The sequence below is a fragment of the Megascapheus bottae genome, chromosome 2 (assembly GCF_031878675.1).
Source record: "Megascapheus bottae isolate mThoBot1 chromosome 2, mThoBot2.hap1, whole genome shotgun sequence".
Taxonomy (NCBI): domain Eukaryota; kingdom Metazoa; phylum Chordata; class Mammalia; order Rodentia; family Geomyidae; genus Megascapheus; species Megascapheus bottae.
The window spans coordinates 4357245-4382061 of NC_143510.1; the positions used below are offsets into that span (position 1 = coordinate 4357245).

Consider the following 24817-nt stretch of genomic DNA (forward strand, 5'->3'; position numbering starts at 1 on the left):
GTTGTTGCTGCTGCTGCTGTTGTTGTTGTTATTTTATTACTGAGGTAAAGTATAGAGGGGTTACAGTTATATTCACCAGATAATAGGTGCATTACTTCTCACACATTGATACCCTTTCTAATGTTTTTGTCCCCATTTCCCTCCCCTCCAACTCCTCCCAATCATCTTTTTCCCCACTTCCCTTACCTATTTGTTTTCAAATAAACAAATAAATGTATATACAATATACCAGGTAACAAAATCAGATACAGTAACAATATGAGATTAACCAAAGGGCAACAAAGGAGAAGAGAAATAACATAGTAGTACATTAAGAACAACAATCACTCAAGATAAAGCTCTTGTTGCCATATCCTAGAGATCCTTTCCTTTAAAAGAGAGAACCTCACATGCCCCTGGGTGGGCTCAAAACACCAACCTTTCAGGTAACAGCGTAACACGCTAACCAATTGTATCATAGAGACAGTGATCTGAGATTCTTTTCTCTAATTAACCAGTAGAAAAACTGAAGTGGAGCTATGGCTCAAGTGGTAGAGTGCTTTCCTTGAGCAAAAAATGCTCAAGGACAGCACCAGGGCCCTGAGTTCAAGCCCTGCAACAGACAAAGGAGGAGGAAGAGGAGGAGGAGGAGGAGGAGGAAGAGGAGGAGGAGAAAAGGAAACACTAGCTTTATTAGACATAGTATAGGAGGCCTTTTTAAATTTTGCTTATATTGATTTGAACTTAAGGTCTAAAACATGCTTGGGTGGTGCTCTACTATTTGAGTTATGACCCAAGCCTGGCTTTTGTAGACTTTTTTTTTTACCTGGACTGGCCTTGAATTACAATCTTTTAGATGTCAGCCTCCTGGGCAGCTAAGATTATTAGGTGTGAGTCCATGGCTCCTAACTGGGAGCAATATTTTTTGAGCTCCCCGTTTGTGGAATCAGCATATGAAGTCTTAGCTTCAATATTTGAAAAATGAAATGCAATAGAATAGATCTAAATGGATTCCTCTCAGTAAGAGTTGATATTATGTCAATCCAAATTTCATACTATGTTAACTTCAGTCGTACAGGTATGAACTGGAACATGAGCCGAAATGGTTTTTTTGTTGTTGTTTCTTTGTTTGTTTCTTTGCGGTTCGTGTTGCTGGGGGTAGAGCGAGGGCTTCTCAAATGCTCTACTGCTGAGCTTCAGCCCCAATTCCAAGTGTGTTCCTCCTGGAAGGAAATTGTTGAAACCATTTGGAAGTCAGTACTGTAGTATGATCGTATACACTGGCTCTTCCCTTGAAACATAATTTGGATTATGCGGAGGCATGTAAAAAGGCACGGGATGGAGGCATAGATGGAGGCGTGGAGCGCCGTCCCGTCCTGGCCCTAGGCCACTAGGCGCGGGCGGGGTGATGGCACGCGGGAGGGGCCGGGCCACACTGCCATGCAGTTCCAGCCAAGGGGGAAACTAAGGAAGAATGTTGCATGAAAACAGAGCTGCTAAGAGAAGATACACCCATGGTTGCTGATGAAGCTTCCACAGAGAAACGGGCCAGAGAGGCCCCTGTAGCTGCAGATGGTGAAACCAATGGGTCTTATGAAAAAACTGGTGACACTGGTCACCTAAATGTGTCCAAACACACTCAGGAGAACATAAGAGCCAGCCCACAGGAAGGCACCAACAGAGCACCCCGGATTGCAGAAAATGGGGTCTCAGAAAGAGACACAGAAGTGGAGAAGCAAAACTATGTCACAACTGATGACTTGATGCAAACTTCTGTTATTGGCAGCAACGGATATTTCTTAAATAAACTAGCTCTTCAAGGACAGCCTTTGGGGACTCCAAACACTCTAGCTTCATCCCTTCCTGGCCACACTGCAAAAATTCTTCCTGGAGGGGCCAGTAAAGTGCACTTCTTCAGACACCAGCTGCAGTACCTGCTGTGCCTGGGGAAGGGAGGCAGACACAGAGGACCGGATGTCCGGATTCACAGGGCACGAAAAAAACAATGCCGAAGTCCTCCCTGGGCCTGCATGTGGCCACCAAGGATCCAAGAGAATTTCGACAAGTTAGAGATCTTAAAGAACCAAAAGAGGACATCAACAGAAACATTTCTGATTGTGGACGACAGCAGCTTTTACCCCCCTTCCCATCCCTTCACCAGTCGCTACCTCAGAACCAATGCTACATGGCCACCACAAAGTCACAGACAGCAGCTGCAGTATCTCGGGAGAAAAAACGAAGAATGGGAATCTATAGCCTGCTTCCTAAGAAAAAGACAAAAGTATTAAAGCAGAGGATGGTGATTGAGATGTTTAAGAGCATAACCCATTCTAGTGTGGACCCAAAGATGGATGGGGAATCAGAGGAGGAGCAGGAGTCGGCCAATACCGGGGAGGATGAGGATGCCCGAGACAAATCTGACCTGGTCCTCCCCAGTGCTTTGCTTCTGATGTGCCTGAGTTTTGTCCTTCAGAGTTCTGAATCCAGCATCAAGAAGAAATTTCTCAAAAGGAGAGGAAAGACTGACAGTCCCTGGATCAAGCCGGCTTGGAAAAGGAGGCAGAGGAGTAGAAAGAAGCCAAGTGGAGTGCCTGGTTCTGAGGCATGTAAGTCCTCTCCAGGAAGCACTGAGCAGATGGCCCCGGGAGACAGCACTGGGTACATGGAAGTCTCCCTGGACTCATTGGATCTCCATGTCAGAGGAATTCTGTCCTCCCAAGTGGAAAGTGAAGGGCTGGCCAATGGTCCGGACACCCTGGAGACGGATGGCCTTCGGGAAGTGCCTCTGTGCAGCTGGAAATGCCCAAGAACCGTGAGATCAGCACCTTGGCCAACAACCAGTGCATGGCCACCGAGAGCGTGGATCATGAATTGGGCCGGTGCACGAACAGCGTGGTCAAGTATGAGCTGATGCGCCCGTCCAACAAGGCACCACTCTTGGTGCTCTGTGAAGACCATCAGGGCCGCATGGTGAAGCACCAGTGCTGTCCTGGCTGCGGGTATTTCTGCCCAGCGGGTAACTTCATGGAATGTCAGCCTGAGAGCAGCATTTCTCACCGTTTCCATAAGGATTGTGCCTCTCGAATCAACAATGCCTGCTACTGTCCCTATTGTGGGGAGGAGACCTCCAAGGCCAAAGAGGTGACCATAGCAAGTTCTCCACCAGGCAGGGCGAGTTGCAGAAAGTACTCCTCATGCTGGTTGATGGAATTGATCCCAACTTCAAGATGGAGCATCAGAATAAATGCTCCCCACTGCATGCTGCAGCTGAGGCTGGCCATGTGGACATTTGCCACATGTCGGTTCAGGCGGGGTGAAAATATTGACACCTGTTCAGAAGACCAGAGGACCCCACTGATAGAGGCTGCAGAAAACAACCACCTGGATGGAGTGAAGTATCTCATCAGAGCTGGGGCACAGGTGATCCAAAGGATGCAGAGGGCTCCACATGTTTGCACTTGGCTGCCAAGAAAGGCCACTATGATGTGGTTCAGTATTTGCTTTCTAATGGACAAATGGATGTCAACTGTCAGGATGATGGTGGCTGGACACCTATGATCTGGGCTACGGAATACAAGCATGTGGAACTGGTGAAGTTGCTGCTGTCCAAGGGCTCTGACATCAATATCCGGGACAACGAGGAAAATATCTGTCTGCACTGGGCAGCATTCTCTGGCTGTGTGGACATAGCAGCGATACTGCTAGCCGCCAAGTGTGATCTACATGCCGTGAACATTCATGGAGATTCACCTCTGCACATCGCAGCCAGGAAGAACCCCTATGACTGTGTTGTCCTTTTTCTTTCTCGGGATTCAGATGTCACTTTGAAAAACAAGGAAGGAGAGGCTCCCCTGCAGTGTGCCAGCCTTAACTCCCAGGTGTGGAATGCACTGCACGACTCAGCTCCTGACAAGCCTGTTCCTGTTGAGAAGACGATGAGCAGAGACATTGCTTGTGGCTACGAGCGCACCCCCATCCCCTGCGTCAATGCTGTGGACACCGAGCCATGCCCTAGTAACTACAAATACATCTCTCAGAACTGTGTGACCTCCCCCATGAGCATCGACAGGAACATCACTCATCTGCAGTACTGCGTGTGGTGTGGACGACTGCTCCTCCAGCACCTGCCTATGCGGCCAGCTCAGCATGCATTGCTGGTACAACAAGGATGGACGGCTTTTGCCTGAATTCAACATGGCGGAACCACCCTTGATCTTTGAGTGCAACCACGCCTGTTCCTGCTGGAGGAAATGCCGCAATCGTGTTGTACAGAATGGTCTCAGGGCAAGACTGCAGCTTTATCGGACACAGGACATAGGCTGGGGTGTACGGTCCCTGCAGGACATTCCTTTGGGCACCTTTGTTTGCGAGTATGTCAGGGAGCTGATTTCTGATACCAAGGCTGATGTTTGGGTAGAAGACTCTTACCTCTTTGATCTTGACAATAAGGATGGAGAGGTGTATTGCATTGATGCTGGGTTCTATGGGAATGTTAGCCGGTTCATAAACCACCACTGCGAGCCCAACCTTGTGCCGGTGCATGTTTTCATGTCACACCAGGACCTGCGCTTTCCTAGGTTTGCCTTCTTCAGTACCAGATTGATCCAGGCTGGGGAACAGCTAGGGTTCGACTACGGGGAGCGCTTCTGGGACATCAAGGCAAGCTCTTCAGCCGCTGGTGTGGCTCCCCTAAGTGCCGGCACTCGAGCCCAGCTCTAGCCCAGCAGCAGGCCAGTGCAGCCCAGGAGGCACAGGAGAACGGATTTCCTGACACCAGTTCTGCAGCTGCCCTGAATCCCCTCTGAGATGGCAGCAGGGCCACAGGATGTTCAGGTCAGGTTCTGATGATCGCAGTTTAAACAGGAGGTTCTACAACCTGACAGCAGGGGCCTGGGAGGCATGGGAGGTGCAGATACCATCTAGGAATATTCCACATGGAAGCCCGTGGCTGGCCAGTGCTCAGGCACAGCCTGCCTTCAGCCATGTACACTGAATACCTAGGACTTGGTATTGGCGTCACTTGGTGAGTTCCTGGTGGTGGCTTTGTTGTTGTGGTATTTCCCACACTTTCTTCTGATTGCTGAGGCCCTTGCTCCACCATCAGGTTTCTCTGTCTCCTGTCCAGCCAGGCTGCCAAAACTGCCACCCCCCACAAGCTGCTCCGTTAGACTGCCACCCACAGCCTCTATGACCAGTGTCAGCCCCAGGGCACTGTGAGAAGGATGCTGGCTCCTTCATGGCCTTGGAAAGGTCCATGTGACACCCCTTCCCCCACATCCCCAACTAACTGAAGAAAATAGGGTTTGCTTTTTAGAGGAGTCATATATATCAAGTCCTGTATTTCAAGCTACCTGGCACTTCTTAGCAAGGAAGTAGGTTGGTGGATGCAGGCAGACCGCATCATCCCAGCCTGTTCCGTGATGCACCTTCTGTCGGTTTCTAAGACACACACTATGATAATGAGTAAACTGATTTGTTCTCTACCATTACCGAAAGGACAAACAAAGAATAAAAACACAGACAACGGTGCTGAATCTGGTGCGGTTTCTACTCACCATGTGAAAATAAACTATCAACTGTAAAAAGAGAACAAAGTGATTTTAGAATAAAATGCAGGAGAAACTTTTTTAAAATGTTAGTCTTGTAGTGTGAATAAATTTGCCATTACCTTTGTGTGATGGCTGGCAAGTCATGTCTTTTTTTTTTTTGGCATATACCTTTCTAAATACTGTAATTAGTGCAGCAATGGTGGGTTTTGTTTTTGGGGTGTGTGTGTGAGAGAGAGAGAGAGAGAGAGACAGAGAGAGACAGAGAGAGACAGAGAGAGAGATCTTCTAAAACATTCATAATGCAGTCATGTTTTTTTCCTGTTACAATGTTTTTGACAGTTTTAAGAGCAGTCTTTTGGCTTAGACCATTTCTTGTTCTGTTTTCAATGAAATCAATAAAACAAAACAAAACAAAAAAGGCATGGGATGTTTCATGAGTAGGTGTTTCTGGGATTTAAGTATGGAAAAAGACAAATCATAAAAGGACACGTTTTGTGTGGCCGTTATTCTTGGTTGGCTTGGAGCACCTCAGCTGCAGTAGAGAGGTCTGCCTGGCAGTTTCCTGTAGCATGCAGTGATGGTGGATAACACGGAAGTGTAGGACGTTAGGCTCAGGGTTTGTCATTGCTTCCTTAGGATCAGACTACCTTTTGGTACCTAGATAACTGGTACTCTTGGTTCCAGTTACTGTAGCATTAATTGTATGTCTGCATGTGTATATGTGTATGTGTGTGTTGTGTGTATGTTGTATGTTGTATATTATGGTACAGGAGTTTGAAGTCAGGGATATATGCTTGCAAAGTAGATGCTCTACCTCTTGAGACACATCCCAGCTCTTTGTTGCTTTAGTTATTTTTCTGATAGAGTCTCCCATCCTTCCCAGGCTGGCCTCCTATCCTTCTAACTGCCTATATCCTCCTATGTAGCTAGACTCATAGACATGCACCAACACAAAACACTGCCATTAGGACTGGGAACGTGGCTTATGGTAGAGTGCTTGCCTAGCATGCATGAAGCCCTGGTTTGATTCCTCAGTACCAAATAAACAGAAAAAGCCAGACATGGTGCTGTGACTCAAGTGGTAGGGTGCTAGCCTTGAGCAAAAGAAACTCAGGGACAGTGCCGAGGCACTGAGTTCAAGCCCAAGGACTGGCAAGAAAAAAAGAAAAGAAAAGAAAACTGTCGTTAATCTAAATAATTCACTAGAGGAACATTTATAACAACTAAACAATCAAGTACATTGCTATACTTCCAAATCACATGAGGAACAAAAGTCAGAATGTCTCCTTTAATCTAGGAGAGATGCTAAACAATCTGGAACATCAATGTATACTGACTTAGTTTTCTGCACCCATTGCATGGTTTCTCACACATTCTTTGCTCCTTTACCAGGGAAAACTCTGAGTAAAGGAAACTGGGCTCAATATTGTACATTTACTTGACTTTACCAACAACCTCTTAGATAGGTATTTCCATTTGAAAGAGTCCTGCTGTTTGATATTTGTTAATAAATCATGTAATTTCCTTGTCTCCTCACCAATGTATCCTGTCTCCACTTTATTCATCCTTTTGTGATAGTCCAGGTACAATAAGCTATCACTACTGGGGTTAAGCACTTCAATGAGCAAAATCTACTATACTTCGTAACTATTAGTAACAAAATAGCCTCAAGTGGAATTCATGAGATTCAAATTCTGCTCTAATTTGTTACTAACTAGTGTGAATTTGAAAAAATGAGTTCTCTCAATTTCTTTAGTTATAAGTTAGAGGATCTAAGTGATCTACCTATGAAATATACTAATGATGCATTATTGACTATGCATATGTTAAGATTTCAAGACGCTGTTCAAGGATGGCTTGTTTTGTTGACTTGAACATCATAATGCAGCAAGTTTCCTTTACTGGCAGCTCATTAAAATGTTATAAATAGCTATACACCTCAGAAAACAGGATGGGACTCTATTGCAGCTAGAAAATTCCACAGAACACTGGATGGAATGTGAGAAGTGGAGGCCCTTGCTTACTGCATGGAGCCTAAATACTCACTGGAAAACCTAGAACATGACCCTTCCCTCTCCCCATACTGTCTGCAGTGAACTCTTTGGTGTACTGATTTATTTAGTTTTGTCCTTTTCTGTGCACGAATTTCTGGATTTCCTTTCCCACCCAAATCTGAATGAAGGCAATACAACACATTGCCCTTTTTTTTTTTTTTTTTTTTTTTTTTGGCCATGGGACTTTAACCCTGGGCCTGTGTGTTGTCCCTGAGTTCTTCAACTCAAAGCTACCACCCTACCCCTTGAACCACAGCTCCACTTCCAGTTTTCTGGTGATTAATTCAAGATAAGCATCTCAGGGACTTTAGAGCCCGGGCTGACTTTGAACTTTGATCCTCAGATCTCAGCCTCCTGAGTAGCTAAGATTATGGGTGTGAACCACCACTCTCAGCTAACACATTGCTCTTCTGAGGATTTGTTTTCACGGAAGCCATGTTCAACTTCAGCTTTGGAAGAAGCAGCTAGTGTTTGCTTTGACAGGTTCACAGCTGAATAAAACCTTTTGTCCTCTCTTTCTCTGTTAGGAGGGCAGAACAAATGTTTATTTTTTGTTTTTGATTTGAAAATCGCTCTGAGCAACAGTGAACACCCATGCCAAGCATGCATGCCAGGTCAAGTGCTTCAATAGATCAGCACTGCAATTCAACTGACTGTAGGGTCAGGTTGTGAAGAAAGCTTCATACGTTTTACATAATGGATTTGCTCGTTAGGAAATTCTTCAATGGGGGGAGGGCCTTGTGGAAAGAAGTGTGCAGACAATTAGGTTGCTATCACTTCAAGCAGTTGCTTACAACACAACCTGGGTGGGGCCTTGTACCACACAGGTCCTGTCTTGCTAATTACTTGTGGTAATTACATAGGAGGTGAACACACAGTAGAAGCTGGGAAAAATGCAGATGTAAGGGGAGAAGAGGAAAAAGGGTGGAGATAGAAGTGAAGAAAAAAGGACATGACATTTCGATCAGAAATGATCTGAAAATGTTAATTTGCATCGACCACAGAGTAAATATGAAATTATCTGCCACAGCAAAACAGCTAGACATCTTGCTCATTTTGAAATGTACTCCCTTAATCATATATTAAATTAGTACGTAAGCTATTTCTCTCTGTCTCTTTCTGTTTCTGTATCTCTCTCAACCCTTTTCTGTGTCTTTCTCTCTCTGACTGTTTTTCTCTTTCTCCCACTAGTACTAACACTTGAATCCAGGGCCTAAGCTCTCCCATGGCTTGCTGGTTATGCTGGTGTTCTAAAACTTGAACTATGCCTCTAATCCAGCATTTCACTGCTCATTTTGGAGATGAAGTCTTGAGGACATTTCTGCCCATGCTGCCTTTGAAACCTGATTCTCCAGCTCTCAGCCTCCTGATTAGCTAGGATTACAGCCTTGCACTATTAGCACTCAGTTTTAGGCAAGCTGTTTCCTAATTTAAAGCCACATAAACTAAACTACAGTGTTTTTTTTATTTTAATCGTTATAGGTTTATCACAAACGCTTAATTTGTTGCTATTTTCAACAGCATCATTTATTGCTCTGCTATCCTGCTGACAGTTCTTCCAACAACAATGGAAATATTTAGTTTTGTTTTGGGGTGAGGTTTACTATTTAACAGAAGCTGTCCTTGAACTTGTGATCCCTCCACATCAGTTACCAAGTGCTGAGGTTACCAGATTGGACCACCTCAACTGACTATGGAAATTTTCTTTTTTTTTGTCAGCTCTGGATCTTGACCTGAGCCTGGGTGCTGTCCCTGAGCTTTTGTGTTCAATGCTAGCACTCTACCCCTTGAGCCACAGCTCCACTTCTGACTTTTTGTCGTTAATTGGAGATAAGAGTTCCATGGACTTTTTTACCCCAGTCTGACTTCAAATCATGATCCTCAGTTCTCAGCCTCTTGAGTAACTAGTATTAGAGGCATGGCCAGCTGGAAAACTTTAAACTATTCACTTTAGAAAGGCCCTTGCCAAAAAGAAAAGAAAGAAAAAAAGAAATAAAAAGTTCCTACCCACTCCTCTTCAGTCTTCCCAGTGTATTGGAAGAGATTGTTTTGAGGAGCCGGGAGTTTGGCCTAGTGGTTAACGTGCTTGCCTAGCATGCATGAAGACCTGGGTTCGATTCCTCGGTACCACATGCATAGAAAAAAGCCGGAAGTGGTGCTGAGGCTCAAGTGGCTCAAGAGGCTCTAGCCTTGAGAAAGTCCAAGGACAGTGCTCAGGCCCTGAGCTCAAGCCCAGGACTGGCAAAAAAAAAAGAGATTGTTTTGAATAGTTCAGTTATTTTCAACTGGAATTTGGGAACCTAGCTTAGATTCAGTGCTAGAAGGAGAAGATCTGTGCTAACTTGTCCTAGAAGAAATGTTTCCTTCCCATCAGTTATCACCTTCTAAATCTGCAAACACTTCCATTCATCTTTCCTTGGGCATCACTTGTAGAAGAAAATGACAGCAAACTCAGCAAAGTTATTTAAACCATCTAAGTAATTACGGAAGAAAAGTCAGACACTTAGTTTCTGCAACCCCCAGGGAACAAGAAAGCCATCTTGTTAAGAATATTTATCCTTACCTACTGCCAACAGAGTTCCGATGCAGGGCTGCATCATGGAAAGGTAACACCCTACTTTAAAACCCTAAAACCACTAAACCCACTAAAACCCTTTACTCTGGGACCTAGATTCCACTAAGAATCTAGTAGATACTGGGTCAGCTATAACAGTTCACAAAGGATGTGATTGCTTGAAAGAAGCAGACAAGCCAAGTGCCAGTTGCTCATTCTTGTAATGCTAACTATTCAGGAGGCTGAGATCTGAGGATGACAGTTCAAAGCCAGTCCTGGAACAAAAGTCCATGGGACTCTTATCTCCAATTAAACACCAGAAAATTGGAAGTGGCACTATGGCTCAAAGTGGTAGAGAACTGAAGAGCTCAAGGACAGCGCCCAGGCCCAGAGTTCAAGCCCCATGACCAACCAAGAGAAGGAAAAAAAGAAAGAAAGTAAGAAAGAAACAAAGAAACAAAGAAACAAATAAAGAAACAAAGAAAAGAAAAGAAAAAAACATAGAAAGAAAAAGACAGATGCAATTAATTATGACAGTGATAGTAGCTTCCTTTTACTGAAAAATGACATTCAAAGAAAAATGCAGGACAAAAATGAAGAGTCACAAATTAAACACTCATGTTACTTCCTGCCACACAGGTTTAAGAAAGCAAGCAAGCACTGGGAACAAAGAAAGAGGCCATCCTTCTAGAACACATCCTCCTTCCTCTTCCCTGATGTACCCATTACTGTGACTTCATCATAAGCAGTTCTTTGATTTGCCATCTTTTTGTAACCACCTTACACATCCTTTTTCTGAACTTTGCATCAGTGAACGTATAGTATATGCCTTAATTCTTTCACTGATCATTATGGCTTATAAGGTTTATTCATGCTTCAATGCAACTGTGATTTGGTCATTATCAAGAATGACTATTATCCTATCCTGGTCCAGTCTCTGGGACTGGTGGCAGGTAAGTTGGAAAGTCAGCAGCTCCTTTGAAAACATAGCACTGTTTTCATTTTTCAGTTGATCATCTCTGTTCTGAGAGTTTTGAAATTAGCTACTTTTAGCTGGCCGCAATAGCTCATGAAACTAATATACCTCAGCTCCTCGGGAGACGGAGATCAGGAGAATCCAGTTTTGAGGTCATCCTGGAACAGAAAAAAAAATACTGTTGTTCCATGTTAATCACTCAAAATTGGAGGGAGGTGGCACATAGTTGTCAGTACCACTATGCAGGAAGCACAGGAGGAGAACCATGGTCTAGGCCAGCCTGTGCATAAGCACAAGACTCAACTGGAAAATAACAAAAGCAAGTTGCTAGTGGCTCATGCCTGTAATCCTAGCTACTCAGGGGCCTGAGCCACTGGTGCCTCACTCTCTCAACATGAGTCTTAAAAGAAGCAAAACTTGCCTTAGACATGTCATCCTAAGCTACTCAGGAAGCTGAGATCTGAAGATGACAGTTGGACACCAGCCCCAGAAGGAAAGTCTGTGAGATTCTTACTTCCAATTAACTATCAAAAAGTCAAAAGTGGCTGGGCACTGGTGGCTCACAGATGTACTTTAGAGGCTGAAATCTGAGGATCACAGTTCAAAACCATCCCAGGCAAGAAAGTCAGTAAAACCCTTGTCTCCAATTAACCACCCCAAAACTGGAAATGGAGCTATAGATAGTAGAGTGCTAACCTTGAGAAAAAGAGCTCAGGGACAACAGTGAGGCCCTGAGTTCAAGCCCTATGGCTGACTAAAAACCTAAAGTATGAAGACTTAGGGTGTAGGTCAAGTGGCAGAGGATGATGATGATGATGATGATGATGATGATGATAAAGGAAGGATGCCAGGTGCTGGTGTCTCACAACTGTCATCCTAGCTACTCAGGAAGCTGCCATTTGAGGATCATGATTCAAAGCCAGCCTGGACAAGAAAGTCCATGAGACTCTTGTCTCCAATTAAGCATAGAAAAAGCCAGAAGTGGTGCTGCAACCCAAGTGGTAGAGGACTAGCCTTGAGAAAAATTAGCTCAGGGACAGTGTCCAGGTCCAGAGTTCAAGCTGTAGGATATCTGAAAAGAAAAAAAAAAAGGAAAAAAAAAATGAAGGAATGGAGGGAGACAGGGAGGAAATCCGGGTCTTTGTATTACTTTCAGCAAAGGAAAAAACACTAGGCAAAGTAGAGTCACAGATGGGCTCGCATTAAAGATTTGACTAGGTCTGACACTTTGTACCAGCTGGGCTGACTGTCTACCACTTGAACAAGCACTAGGCCTGTTTTATGCTAGTTGGTTTTGAGATAGTGTTGTTTGGACTTTTTGGTCAGGCTAGCTTTAAATCTCCATCCTCTGTAGCTCAGCTTCCTTATCATCCAGGGTTATAGGCCTGAACAGCCATCATCTGGGCAAAGGGGCATTTCTACCTCCTATAAGGCAAATTACTACTGAACTCACCCCCAGCCCCACATGTTTTCTCCCTATGAAGCTGTCACTACACCTGTGAGACAGATGCACAGAGGTTACTTGTGTGTGTATGTGGCAGTCCTAGGACTTGAATTCAAGGCCTTGGCACTGTGCCTGAGCTTCTTGTGCCCAAGGCAAGCATTCTACCACTTGAGCCACAGTGCCATTTCTGAGTAGTTTATTGGAGATAAGAGTCTCATGGACTTTCCAGCTTGGGCTAGCTTCGAACCATGATCCTCCCCTCCTGAGTAGCTAGGATTTCAGGTGTGAGTCACCAACCAGACTTGTTTCTGTTTTTTAAACAGTTGCAAAGAGCCTTCCTGTCTGAACACACTTCTCAGTTGGTGGTCCTGGGACTTCAGAGAGTGAGGAAGCTGGGGCTTCCTCCAGTTGCTGGTTAGGAATGATTCCTTTCCAGCATGAGCTGAGCAAAAGCTGCCCCCATTTCTAAAGTTGCTGAAAAACATGGTCATGCTTAGTTAATTACAATGGTGACTTGCAGCATATGTTGACTGCAAACCTGGGCACATTCAGAAACATTTAAAGAAAACTGAGATTTTACAGGACTCTAGGAACACACACACACACACACACACACACACACACACACACACACAGAGTGAGATTCTTAGGAGAGGAACACAAAGATGCAAAGCAAAGCCTAGGTTCACCTGATCATATCAAATAATATTTATGAAAATGAGCTTCAGGAAATGGAGACTTTTTATTTGTTGCGGTTTTGTTTTCTTTTTGTCTTGTTTGTTCATTCATTTGCCTTTAGAAGGGTAAAGGGGAGGCACAGAAATGGAGGGACAAAGGGTGAACAAATATAGAAGTAGTCTTCACTAAATCCTATGCTGAAAATGAACTATACAACTGGTGGGAGGAAATGGGAGGGAAAAACAGAGAGAGAGAAGGAACAGTGTGACATTGTCCAAGAAGAAAGGTACTGGACTTAGGTAACTGTAATCTCTATGTACATCATCTGTATATTTACAAACAAAGGAAGGAACTTGTAGACATAATGAAAAATTTCAAAGTAAATATCCCTGCGGTGAATACAGTTAAAGCTGGAAGAGTGAAGAAGAGAATGGAACGGGAGAGTGAATTTGACTCTGATATATGGTGGGCTTAGCTGGAAATGTCATAACAAAACTCCTCCTTGCACAACTAATGGAAGCTAATTTAAAAAATCATTAAGTAGGTGGTTCAGGCCTGTAACCCTAGCTATTCAGGAGCCTTTGATCTGAGGATGGCAGTTTGAAGCTAGCCAAGGAAGGAAAGTATATAAGTGCATGTCTTCAATTAACCACCAAAAAGCAGGAACTGTGGCTCAGTTGGCAGAGTACCAGCTTTGAGGGAAAAAAAAAAAAAACCTAAAGGACAGTGCCCAGGTCCTGAGTTCAAGCCCCAGTACCAGGATAAAAGGGGGGAAAATCATTAAAACAAAACAAAAAAAAAAAAACTTGTTTCCAGATGCTGGTGGCTCATGCCTGTGAAGATAGTGGTTCAAGCCAACCAGGCAGGAAAGCCCAAGAAACTCTTAACTCCAATTAACCATTGAAAAGTAAAAACCAGAACTGTTGGCTCTTGGAGAGTTCTCAGGGACAGTGCCCAGGCCTTGAGTTCAAGCACCAGAACTGGCCAAAGGTGAGGATGTGGGGGAGGGAAGAGACAGAGAAACAAATTAAAATGACAAAGCAACCTGTAATCCTTGCTACTTAGGAGGCTAAGATCTGAGGATCACAGTTCTAAACCATACCAGTAGAAAAGTCCTGGCGCCTATTGTCTCCAGTTAACCAGTGAAAAGCCAGAAGAGGAGGTATGGCTGAAGCAGAATACCAGCCTAGGAAGCACAAGGCCCTAAATTGCCCTGAGTTCAAACCTTAATACTGACAAAAAAAATTGCACATATTTGATTATCTACACATGCTATTTTACTTATTAACAAAAAGTGCAAATGTAAAAATAGGTTAATCCATAAACATACTTAAATTGGAGAAGTTGCGATCAATTATAAGACACAAAATCTTAGACAATTCCCGAAACAGCTATTTATTTGTATGTTTATTAGTTTTTATTTTATTTAGTGATAAGAGGCTTACAGATTTTTCTTCCCTGGGTTAGCTTTGAACTATGATCCTCAATCTCAGCTTCCTGAGTAGCTAGATTATATGACTGAGCCACTACCACTCAGCCACACTAACATATATAGTAAAAGTCATTATTTAGAATAATGTATAGTAAAATTTAATAATAATATTTAAGGTATTAAAGTAATATTTTTAAAATAAAAGTAATCATTTTTATTTCTAGGAAAAGAGCCCAGATTTTTTTTTAAAGCATCTAGCAAATCTTAACAAACTGAGCTGCAATCCCACTGAACTATCTAGAAAAATGTTTTTAACCAGCTGGACCAATGGGTTCTTCCTGTAGCCTGATTCCCCTGAGCACATTGATTCCAAAACAGGAAAGAATCTGAGTGGAACATAACTGTATCTACTGCTGCCATTTCCTCTTCTCAATGCATGTGCTTGTATTAAACACATGTCTCAACCTGGTTTTCTAGCTCCCTGTTTGCCATGTTTACCATGCTCTTTGGTAAGGCTTTCCATGCCAGAGAGGAGGCCAAGTGTGTGCTAGAGACAACTCTATAACTTGATCCTTGTCTTTTACTTCAGTGTTTTTAACCATCAAGGAAGATGTTTGTGGTATATTCAAAATTGAATTTGGCTACAATGAAAAGGATAATCACAAGAATTCTATAGGTTTTTGTTGGGGTCTTTCGTCCCCAGTCCCTCTTGAGGAGGGATGCGAAAAACACACCCCAACCAGTTCAAGCAGCGAGAGGAGAGGGCCCACTGTCCTCCTGCACTCAGCCTTGCTTCTCCGGAGCACGAACAGAGACGCCACGCAGCTTCCTCAAGGCAGGAATCTCTCTCTCTAAAACTCCCCTCCTTATATTGGGTACAGGAGCCTATCAGCACAACAGATGGGCAGGATAAAGAGGTCCACTTGTTTACCCCTACTGCAGGTCTCAGCAGAAAGTTATTAGACATGGCGTTACTCGGCCCCCAACAGGTTTTATTATTAAATATATAAATATTAAATATATGTCTGTTCTATGAACCATACAAATTGTTGATTAGAATGAGTTATTCAAGCTGGGTGCTGGCTCATGTCTACAAGTCTAACTACTCAGAGGCAGAGATCTGAAGATCAAGATATGAGGCCAACCAGGGCAAGAAAGTCCATAAGACTCTTGTCTCCAATTAACCAACAAAAGGCAGGAAGTGGGAGTAGGGTTCAAATGGAAGAGAACCAACTATGTATATAAAAAGCTATGCAAGAGATCAAACTAAGTTCAAATTCCAGAACTGGCATTTAAACTAAAATGAATTGGAATGCAAAGAAATAGCAGCCAAAAGAATTCTACAAGTTTTGGGCTAGGAGTTTGGCCTAGTGGTATAGTGCTTTTGCCTAGCATGCACAAAGCCCTGGGTTCAATTCCTTGGTACCACATACACAGAAAAAGCCAGAAGTGGCACTATGGCTCAAGTGGCAGAGCCCTAGCCTTGAGTAAAATGTATCCAAGGACACTGTTCAAGCCCTGAGTTCAAGCCTCAGGACTAGCAAAAAAAAAAAAAAAAGCTGGAAGTGGTGCTGTGGCTCAAAAATGGTAGAGCAGTAGCCTTGAGCAGAAGAGCTCAGGGACAGCATGTAGGCCCTGAATTCGAGCCTCATGACCAACCACCCCCCCCCAAAAAAAGCTAAGATTCAAGGCAGAATTAATACATAATAATAGTAGAACAGCACCATCTGTAGTTTATTTTTATGCTTATTTCTTCCCTTTAATAGATGTATTAAAAACAACTGATATTATGAAATTATGCCAGAAGGGAAAATTTAATTATTGAAGAGCCTAAATTCAAAATATCAAGATAATCATATGTAAACCATTGTAGGTTTGGGATCTGCATAAGCAATTAATATCATGACTGAGTTCAAATTTTCCTGAACTGCATATCTCACATATTTGCATGCAAAAATCCATATATATATATATATATATATATATATTAAGTGCTATAAATGACCACAATAGCATGTGTTTTATAGTTAAACATGATAGTTTCTTTCTTCTTTCCTTCCTTTCTTTTTCTTTCTTTCTTTCTTTCTTTCTTTCTTTCTTTCTTTCTTTCTTCCTTTCTTTCTTTCGTGCCAGTATTAGGGCCTTATGCCACAAGGCTGATACTCTACCACTTAAGCCACAGCTCTACTTCAACTTATTGCAGATTAATTGGAGATATATGTTTCATAGACTTTTCGGCCAAAGTAGTCCTTGAATCTTGATTCTCAGTTGCTAGGATTACAGGTGTGAGCCACCAGCACTCAGCTATAGTACTAAATTTTGCCTTAATTCAAATTTACCTGTACAATCTATTTCACACACACACACACACACACACACACACACACACACATGCACACGCACATACACACTCACATTATATATAATAGAAATAACATATATGTTACATAATAACCTTAGTATTTGTTTTCTTTTTTCCTTTCCTTTTATCTATGTCTGAGTGTGTGTGTGTGTGTGTGTGTGTGTGTGTGTGTGTGTGTGTTGGTCCCGAGGCTTGAACTCAGGGCCTTCAACTCTTGCTTGGCTTTTTTTGCTCAAAGCCACAGTTCCACTTCTGGCCTTTTTCCTGGTTAATTGGAGGTAAGAATCTCATGGACTTTTCTTCTGGACTGGCTTTGAACCTCAGTCTGCAGATCTCAGTTTCCTAAGTAGGTAGGTTTACATATATGACCTATCAGCACACCACCCCATTTATCTTTATTTATTCTTTTTATTTGTTTTATTTAGACATCGTTTTGTTACATAGTCTAGACTGGTCCTCAAACTCAGGCTCCTTTTGTCTCCATTCCACCCCCAGAGAATTATAGGCATGCACTACCACACCCAACCTGAGAATTTTCCTTTCGTTAATTTTTTTCCTCTCACACTAAGCAATAACTTCCAAACTAATAGAACATTAGATTGGTATTTTCAGATACTGATTTATAAGGCATAATTCATTCTGAACTTTGGCACAAAGCCATGTTACTAAAGCACAAAACCATATACTAATTAAAGGATATATATATATATATTCCCTTCTCTCTCAGCCTTCATGAGGAAACAAAAATAGTAAATCATTGTATGTCTGGAGATATTCTCATTTACCTGTCAAGGAACAATATATCAAACCTCCAGACACATTGCTTATGCTGATGATGTGAAAAACCGATCAAATTAAGTTGTCTAATAAAATAAAATTAAACTGGATGAATATTACCAAGTTTATGTCTAAGCAGGCTGCCCACAAGGCATATGTTCAATGATGAAGCAAGGTGGGAAAATCACTATGGCTGCTGGAAAGTTCGAAGCAAGTGTGATCATTGACAATGTTGACTTGCCCTTATTTGGTGGGGTGGCTGAGTATCTTTTCTTCATGGAAGGCGGTGGAAGAATGATGCAGAAGTGAGTGTGAGGATGCATCATATTGCAGGACAAGAAGGTACACCCTCCTCCTGGGAAGATTCTCAGTAAGGTGTTGTTGAAAGTTGGGAGAGGAGGAAGTTAGGAGAGATCAACTCTGCTTCCAGTGACAAAGAGTTGATCATCTACCTGGTCGGTTTCCACATCCAGATGTATCTTTGATTGCCCATGTGATAAAAACACCCAGCCCCTCATTTTATCCTGCTTAGTCTACAGGAAGATTTGAAGTAGGAGTCGTGGAAGGTTTAACTCCTCTTCTTAAGGAGCTGCATGGTTCACAGCTAAGAGTTTGGGATTTTTAGAGAGAGAAATCTACAGGCTAGACAGGTCTTAGGTTAATACATACATGACTGAAAGGTTAAAGGTAAGAGAAAGTAGCTTAGAAGGTAATCCTGAAAACAATGTAGCCATTGGGCTATCAGCATTAGGTGTAATCATTTAAATTGTGAGACCTGTAAGTACATAAAGAGTTAGAAAGTCATGGCAAATTGTTTGATGGGAAATACTGCATAGGACCATTTAGATACAATAGACTGTATTTTGCACATTCTATCAGGGCAATTCACACATGCTTTGGTGGTTGATTTTTTTTTTCCTTTGGTCAGTTGTGAGGCATGAACTCGGGGCCTGGGCACTGTCCCTGAGCTCTTTTTGCTCAAGGCTGGCACTCTGCCACTTGGAACCATAGCACCACTTCTGGTTTTCTGGTGGTTAATTGGAGTTAAGAGTTTCACAGACTTTCCTGCCCTGGCTGGTTTTGAACTGTAATCATCAGATCTCAGCCTCCTGAGTAGCTAGGATTATAGATATGTGTGACCAATACCCAGCCACATATTCTTTTTTATTGTAATCATTAGAACACCTTTGAAAGCTAAGTGTTATGTTCTTTTTAACAGATAAACAAATCATGACATTAAAGATTTCCTTTGTTCTCCCATGATGATGGATGCAGCCATGAGGAGGAAGAGTCAGCATGTGAATGCAGATGCATTCTGACCTCTAAATTCTTGGGTGAGTAGAGATGGTGTGCCAGTCCTGGGTCTTGAACTGAGAGCCTAGTCACTGTCCCTGAGTCTTTTATGCTCAAGGTTAGCACTCTACCACTTTAGCCACAGCTCCTTTTCTGAGTTTTCTGGTGGTTAATTGGAGACAAATCTCACGGATTTTCCTACCAGGGCTGGGTTCAACCTCCAGGCTCAGATCTCAGATTCCTGAGTATTTAGAATAACAGGTGAGAACAATCCTTGGGCATCCAGCAGGTGGACTGAGTTTTAATTTTCTTTCAGGAGAGGAGTTGCTTGGCAATGGCAATGCACAAAGACAGTTCCTTGCCAGGGCACCGATGGCTCAGGTTTATAACCCAAATACTCACAACGCTGAGATCTGAGGATCGCAGTTCAAAGCCAGCTCGGGCACAAAAGTCCATGAGACTCATCTCCAATTAACTACCAGAAAACTGGATGTGATGCTGTGATCCAAAGTGATACAGCACTAAACTTGAGCTGAAGAGCTCAGGAGCTCAGGGACAGCGCAAGGACCCAGAATTCAAGCCCCATAACAGATTTAAAAAAAAAAAAGACAACGCCTTGTAAGTTTTACCCAATGAGTTTGCTTGTGTCTTAGTTGAGGTAATCAGATGCTTTTCATATGTGGAGAGCCCTAGAGAATTCTAAGAGAAAATGTCATTCCAGTGAAAATATTGGACTTTGTATGAAACAATCAAGAAGTGTTGTAACAATTCATTTGATGGCTACACTTCCAAAGCTGCTTGCTAGATGAAAATTGTATTTGTGCTAGTTGTCTAGCCAGTGAAAAAGCTGATTGTGGGTTTACTGCACACACATCAAGCACCTGTAGTGTTTGAAAAACTTGTAGGCATTTGCTAATGCATGTTTTATGCATTTAAAATAAGGGTCTTAAGTTATTTCCCCAAAGTTACATGTTTTATTGAGCGCCATTAAATTCATTCACTTTTAGTATTTATTTTATTTTATTTTTGCCAGTTCTAAGGCTTGTACTTAGGCCCTTTCTCTCTCTCTCTCTCTCTCTCTCTCTCTCTCTCTCTCTCAGCTTCTTTGCTCAAGGTTAGTGCTCTACCATTTGAGTCACACCTCCTCTTCCAGCTTTTTGTTGATTAGTTGTAGATGAGAGTCTTGGGGATTTTTCTGCTTTGGCTGGCTTCAAATTATGAGCTTCAGAGTTCTCAGAGTCAGTAGATAGGATTATAGGCATGAGCCACCAGCTCTTGACTTACTTCTATTATTTTTAAGAACTTAAGAATAATACATTTTTGCTAAAGGAAAATTACCATTGAAGGCAGAAATTCTGAGCTTTCTAAATATATTTTAAGTAAATAAACTTCATGATATTGTTTCTCTCTTTAAAAAAAATTTTATTGCAATGTATAGGGGGGTTACAGTTACATTTGCCAGATAGTAGGTGCATTATTTCTCACACATTGGTACCCTTCTCATGTTTTTGTCCTCATTTCCCTCACCCTAAACACTATAATATTTTTTAAAGCATGAAAGCTAAGGACTCTGGCCTAAGAACAATGACTTCCAAATTCTTATTCTGAAGATGGAATGGGAAAGAGTGGCTGTACATAAAAGCCATTTCTTTTGCAGGCACCAGTGGCTCACATCTGTAATCTTAACTACTCAGGAGGCTGAGATCTGAAGAATATCATCCAAAGCCAGGCCAGGGAGAAAAGTCTCTGTGACTTTTATCTCCAATTAGCCCCAGAAAACTGGAAGTAGCTCTGTAATTCAAAGTGGTAGATTGCTAACCTTGAGCAAAAAAGCTCAGAGATAGCACCAGGCCTTGAGTTCAAGCCCCACGACCAACACAGTGCCCTCCCCCATAAAAAAGCCACTTGTTTTTACATTAATTAAAAAACAGAGTGTCAGGTAGTGGGCAAAGCTTAAAACTTGCCTTTTGTTTCCAGTTCTCCCACCAATTAATATGTTGGACAAATTACCAAAGTAAGATGATTGGATTTGCTGATATAAAGTGTCTTGTGCAGATCCAGCATTGCATCTATCAGAAATCCCTAAGTGTGAGATGAACAACTTTCAAATATTTTCTCAAGCAAGAGTAGCCTCATAATTTTGAGTCATTGAAGGTTCACTGGACAAGCTTCTCTTAGAGCTCTCCTATGAGAACATCCTTCCTTGGCACAGGGTGAATAGATGAGGTAATGTTTTAATATGCCACACCTTGTCTGGTAGAAGCACTTTATCAGTTAAGCAGTGGGTTGACAATACCTGCAGATGGCTCAGGTACAGGTTTTCCAAAGTCCTTTTATTATGCTGGATGAGGGATTTGCGAAAATCAACATTGTAGCCAGCTGAGATGAAAGACTTTACCACCTTCCCCTGCTTATCTACAGGAAGTGGCAAGTAGCATGGCAAGGTCTGTGCTATGAAGATAAAAGCTTTACGTAGCCAAGAAATAACACCTATGATCTTCAAGCATTTACATGGCAAGTTTCTTTAAGGAAGGCTTCTTGAAACGTCTTCCACTGAAGAGCAAATGCTGGCATCTAGCCATGGTTGAAGGTGAGGGGAATTGCTTCCTTACACATACAACCAAAAACGTGCTTTAATGTAATAGTAGGGTGACCTTAAAATCAGCATCACCTTTTGGGGTACTTTCCCCTCTCCCTTCCTAGCCATCTCCTTTACTACTACTACTACTACTACTACTACTACTACTTATTATTATTATTATTATTATTATTATTATTTTGCCAGTCCCACGGCTTGAACTCAGGGCTTGAGCACTGTCCTTGGGCTTTCTCAAGGCTCTACCACTTGAGCTACAACACCACTTCAGCTTATCTCTATGTATGTGGTACATGGGCCTTTGTGCATGCTAGGCAAGTACAATACAACTAGGCCAAACTCGCAGCCACCTGTATTTTTTTTCACCTGTATTATTCTTTAAACAAAGAAGTATATGTAGCTGGGTGGTGGTGGCTCACACCTTTAATCCTAGTTTACTCAGGAGGCTTAGAACTGAGACTAGCCATTCAAAGTCAGTCTTGGTGGGAAAGTCCATGAGACTGTTACCACCAATTAACCCCTCTCCCCGCAAAAAGCGGGGAACAGAAAAGCTCTGGGATAGCACCTAGGCCCTAAGTTCAACCCCAAGACTGGCACCAAAAAATAAAAAAGTATTTGTAAAGGCAAACAGATGACAGGTATGTTAATATCTTTGCTTAGTTCTTGCTCAAGCTTCAGCTTTCTTGCTTTGACGTTGTACACCAATTTCTCTCCATTTCAAAAATTTGAACATTTAATTTTTTTGAAATTTTCTTTTTTTTCTTTTCCATATATTTTTTATTGTAATTAATAGAAGGGTTACATTATATTCACCAGACAGAAGGTGTATTATTTCACATACATTGATACCCTTTCTCATGTCTTGGTCCCCATTCCTCCCCCCGCTTCCCGCCCCGCCATAGCTCATGTTGTTTACCCCCTTCCCTATCCAATTTCAAATGACCAATCAGGCATATATACAATATATCAGATAACAAGGTGAAATACTGTAACAATATGAGATAACCAAGGGACAGCAAAAGAGATGAGAGATAACATAGTACATTAAGGACAACAATCACTCATTATATGGCTTTTGTTTCTATATCCTAGAGGTCCTTTCATTTAGCGTCATACTATATGGCCTTATGTATCTAGGTTTTGTTCGATTGTAAATCTCTGCTGGAAAAGCCCAAGGTTTCTACTGATTAGGACAAATGAGGGAAACCATTGAGCCTATGTTCTTTTGAGTCTCGATTACTTACTTTACTTAATATGATTTTTTCTAAGTCTTTCCATTTCCTAACAAATGGGGCAATGTCATTCTTTCTGACAGCAGTATAGAATTCCATTGTGTACAAATACCACATCTTGTTAATCCACTCATCAACTGAGGGACATCTGTGTTGGTTCCATATCTTTGCTATGGTAAATAGTGCTGCAATGAACATCATTGTCCTAGTGGATTTAGTATGTCCTTGTTTCTGGACGATTGGGTAAATGCCAAATAGTGGAATTGCTGGGTCATAGGGGAGTTCTATGTTTAGTCTTTTGAGGAACTGCCATACTGTATTCCATAGTGGTTGAACGAGTTTGCACTCCTACCAACAGTGTAGTAATAATACCTCCTGGCCACAACCCCTCCAGCATCTGTTGTTATTCGATTTCTTGGTCCTGGACATTCTAACTGGAGTGAGGTGGAATCTTAGAGTTGTTTTGATTTGCATTGCTTTTTTTTTTTTTTTGCCAGTCCTGGGCTTGAGCTCAGGGCCTGAGCACTGTCCTTGGACTTTCTCAAGGCTAGAGCTCTACCACTTGAGCCTCAGCACCACTTCCAGCTTTTTTCTATGTATGTGGTACTGAGGAATCGAACCCAGGTCTTCATACATGCTAGGCAAGCACTTTAACCACTAGGCCAAACTCCCAGCCCATGATTTGCATTGCTTTTATGGTCAGAGATGTTGAGCATTTCTTCATGTGTCTATACGCCATTTTTGTTTCTTCTTCAGAGAAGACTCTCTTTAAGTCTTTGGCCCATCTTTTAATGGGATGGTTGTTTCTTTGGAGATTAGTTTTGGAGTGATTTAATTTTTTGAGCTTTTGATATATTTTTAGATATGAGGCCTTTGTCCATTGTATGGTTAGTGAAGATCTTCTCCCACTCTGTAGGCTTTCTACTTATTTGCTAGCTATGTCCTTTGCCATACAGAAGCTCTGCAGTTTAATGCAGTCCCACTTATCCAGCCTTTCTCTGATTTGTTGTGTTTCTTGGTCCTTATTAAGAAAGTTTCGACCTGTGCCAAGGAGGCCTAGTGTATCTCCTATTCCTTCTTGTGAAGTTTTCAGTGTATCTGCTTTTACCTCAAGGTCTTTAATCCATTTTGGAGTCAATCCTAGTGCAAGGTGACAAAGAAAGACCCAGCTTTAGTGTTCTGCAGGTGCTTAACCAGTTCTGCCAGCACCACTTGTTGAAGAGGCTGAACATTTAATTTTTAATTTAGAACTCTAGATAGGAGGTCCTTGTTTATAGTGTGGTGGCCAAATATTCTATGGAGGTGTTTTCTCCCTCTGGAATCTACAGATTAAAAAAAATTCAGGAAGATTGAGATTTTATCTTAGATCAAAAACATACTTCAGTTCAACAAACATGTTCCTAATACTATGCTAGCTATTAGTGATAGAAAGTTTAAAATTAAAAACAAACTGGGTGCAATGGCTCATGCCTGTAATCCTAGCTACTCAGGAGGCTGAGATCTGAGAATCAAGGTTCAAAGCCAGTCTGGGCATAAAAGGACCTGAAACTCTTATCTCCAATTATCCTCTAAAAAATGGGAAGTGGGGCTTGGCTCAAGGGTAAGGTGGTAGCCTTGAGCTGAAGAGCTCAGGAACAGCACCCAGGCCAAGTTTAAGTCCCATGACAAAAAAACAAAAAACAAAACCTGGGTACCTGTGGCTTATGCCTTTACCTACTCAGATGGCTGAGATCTGAGGATCATAGTTCACAGATGGCCCAGGCAGGAAAATCCCTGAGACTCTTCTCTTGAATAGAAAGAATAGGAAATGGAGCTGTGGTTCAAGTGGTAGAGTGCCAACTCTGTAAAGTTAAAGCCTCTGAGCTGGGTCTTGAAAATAATTCTTTGAGTG

The 24817-nt window shown here is 42.2% G+C and overlaps 1 pseudogene; it reads left to right on the plus strand.

Annotated features, from left to right (window-relative positions):
* The first annotated feature begins 1478 nt into the window (after nt 1-1478).
* LOC150066287 (histone-lysine N-methyltransferase EHMT1 pseudogene) lies at nt 1479-4784 on the plus strand (annotated as a pseudogene).
* Nucleotides 4785-24817: the final 20033 nt, after the last annotated feature.